This window comes from Oratosquilla oratoria, chromosome 13, assembly GCF_046742065.1.
Source record: "Oratosquilla oratoria isolate Oo_2021 chromosome 13, ASM4674206v1, whole genome shotgun sequence".
NCBI lineage: Eukaryota > Metazoa > Arthropoda > Malacostraca > Stomatopoda > Squillidae > Oratosquilla > Oratosquilla oratoria.
Genome location: NC_134789.1, coordinates 44927059 through 44930560, shown reverse-complemented (window position 1 = coordinate 44930560; position 3502 = coordinate 44927059).

The following is a 3502-nucleotide window of genomic DNA, read 5'->3' as shown; positions in this document are numbered from 1 at the left end:
CCTGATACTGCTCTAAGCTTCCGATTGCGATGAATAATTAGTAAATGTACTTTGATCATAAAGTATTTGTTTTCCAAGACAACCTCATGGCCTAGAAATAACCATGATTTATATATAATCATTGCAGGTATTGGAATCGGACTCGTATCGTAACTGGAAGTTTAGTGCATTATTGGAAATAGTATCGGAATCATTAAGAATTTGGGTATCGTCCCATCACTACAAATAACGCATTTATAAATATGTTTTGTTATCGTGCGACTGTTTTGGTTTCGCTGAAGGCGAAGTCTTGAACTGACTTAGCTCAGAGTACCTTGATCAACTTTGTAAACAAAGGGCGGAACAAACCAGTTACGCTACCCTTCCCTCAGCTATTTCCGCTTCCTTAAGAGGCTCGTCGAACGCGGTTCGACAGACATGTGTTTAAAGTGATGTGTGAACGTGTGAATGGGGTATTTGGGGTTTAACCAACGTGTTCGACAACCAAATACCCCGTTCACACGTTCACACATCACTTTAAACACGTGTCTGTCGAACCGCGTTCGATGGACAGTTAGACCGTGTAAACCCACTCTAAGATGGCGGCACACCAGGATAGCATGCTACTTGCTTTTGCTACCTCGTTTGAGTTGAAAAAACTTCGGTTACAATATTCTAGATTTCCGCAAGAATATCTCAACATATGTATAGATTTAACTTCTCTTCTTTCGTTATTCAGCTTTTCACTATATGACGTCAGAGTTATTTGATATTTGGAAATTTGAAAAACAAAAGATCGTAGCCAAAGTCGCTTCTCCTAAGACGAAGTAGCAAAAAGCAAGTAACATGCTTGCGAGAAATACCTAGTGTGTAGCCATCTTTCGTCTTTTTGTAAAATTCTCCTCTTATCCTTTTCATCATTCAGTGAGTCACGGAGTCTAAAACACATTCAGAAGAGATACAGTTGCCTCTGTTTCCACGTGAAGCCTGTCGTGGTGTCGATTGGGTGATTTGTCTCCTTTGAGCCAATAAAGACCAGTTATAGCCCCCTCGCTACCAACAGGGTGTCACAAAAAAAAAAAAAAAAAAAATTGCAGCAGCCAGAATGAAAGTCAAAATGTTACCCGCCGCTAAAGGTTTTATGGCAGAGAGAGAGATTGTAGCAACCACCTTGCCGTAGAATTGCCACGGAAATTAATAAAATTTCCTGGTGGCCACTATTATTAAAGGAAAAGTGATTTCCACCACTATTAATGGGTTAGTATCATTTAAGGGGCGCGTACAGTTCAACTACGTTCATTCACACATGTATATTCACCGTTATTTGGGCAGATCGTGTACCATCAGGCGCGTAATTTTCTTCCCTTCGTTGTTTTGATTGTTAAACGGTAGTTCTTGACATTCTTCGTATTCAGCACGTACACCACTTGTAAAGTGCTCACTTGTGTTGTTCTGCGTCCTGATAAAGTGACGACTTCAATTTTGTCTACGAATTATGATTAAAAGCAGAATTGAGGTAAATGAGACTGAGAGGAAAACCTAAATTAGAATGAGTCTAATGGATGGGGTAAAGAGAGGTTTGAAAGTACGTGGTATGTCAAACGAGCAGGGAAGAGAGAGAACAAGATATAGGAATATGTAAGAGGAGATAGTGAATGGGCGATGGGATGACGCGACGCAAAGGGAGGTTCTGCGCATCTGCTCTGTAGATAAGCAAATGAAGAGAAAGACGGGTGGAGGCTCTATGTGCATGGTGGGGATTGGAGAAAAACTATTTTCAGCTTTTGGGCTCTGGTGTGGAGGAAGTGGGCGTTGTTGCGAGTGACAGCCTTACGTAGTAGGATTTGTTAAAGTCAACCCCTCACTTGTTGCAATATATATATATATATATATATGTATGTATATGTATATATATATACATATATATATATACATATATATATGTATATATATATATATATATATATATATATATATATATATACATATATATATGTATATATATATATGTATATATATATATATATATATATTATTTAAATAACATTCCTTTTCAGCAGTTGTCGTAAATATTCTGCTTTTAAATAACCCCTGGTAATCATATATGCTGTGTTATATATTACCAAAGGCTTCTGCTCTAATTACTGTATACATAAATTTTATCATCAGTTTTTCTAGCCGATTTCTGTTGTATAACTACGATCAGTTTAATCCTTTTCAATTAAGGAAAAGAAAAATATAGTTCTTTCCTTTACCTAGGTTAACTAGTGACCAGCTACCGATGATTGCAGCATCACTACATTGCGTTTGTTACAAGGAGCGTGGCGAGAGCCAGAACAAGTCTTCATCCCTAAAGTGCTGAGATGGGAGAGGGGTAGGCGAGATATTTTTTTTTTTTTTTTTTTTTTTTTTTTATGTGCACTTCGACTCCGTCACTGCCTTTATAACGGCGGACAAAACCATCGGCGCGCACACATCAACCCTTTCATCACGGGCTACTGCCCTTCCCTAAATAGGATCATCTGCCGCCCGCCAGCAAATAAAACTTTAAAGTGTCTCATCGTTGGGAAGGGTGTAAGTCCTTCAGCCACGTCACAACTATTTCCTCCCCCTTATACTACCTCATTAACCTTCCCGTTTCTTCACTCACCTCCCTTAGACCATTCTCTCTCTCTCTCTCTCTCTCTCTGTCTCCCTGTGCGTGTGCGTGTGTGTATTCACTTGGTCTTTGGATCACGTGTTGGACTCGTGATCGACAGCTATTTCCCTCCTGGAAGAGAGCTCAGTGTGTGTGTGTGTGTGTGTGTGTGTGTGTGTGTGTGTGTGTGTGTGTGTGTGTGTGTGTGTGTGTGTGTGTGTGTGTGTGTGTGTGTGTGTGTGTGTGTGTGTGTGTGTGTGTGTGTGTGTGTGTGTGTGTGTGTGTGTGTGTTTGCATGTGCGTGTCTGGATATATGTGTTCATTTATCGTTATGTCTATTTCTTCTATAAACCTTAGAACCTAGAAGAGTAAAAATTAATAAACATATAAATAAATAGATAGATAAATAAATAAATAAAAAAAAATCACAACAGTATTGTTCCCGGTAACCGGACCGGTGCCCACAACAGCACTGAACTTACCAGACGTTGAGCTGCCAGGCTCATATGTTAGGGTAAGCGCTGCCTAATTCCCTTGTTTGACGTGATCCGGTATACCACAGTTTTGCACGAATGTTGGATGAATTTAGGACCCTTCCACCCTCCGCGCGCGTATTCCTCAGCACCATTTGTATGAAGATGTTTTCCCGCCCGGAACTTTGATGCGCTTGTTGAAGGCGTGGAAGTAGGGAATCGTCGAGGGTGGAAGCGGTACAAAAGCGATAAGAATCATCGGCCTTAGAGAACAGAATATAACTTTGATATAACTTCAATGTAGAGGATACGAACGATAATAGACGCTACGGGGTAATGGTAAGCATTAAGAAAAAATAAGAACAAAGAAAACTTAGTGATGAACTTCAGTGAATTCATTCATTATTGTGGG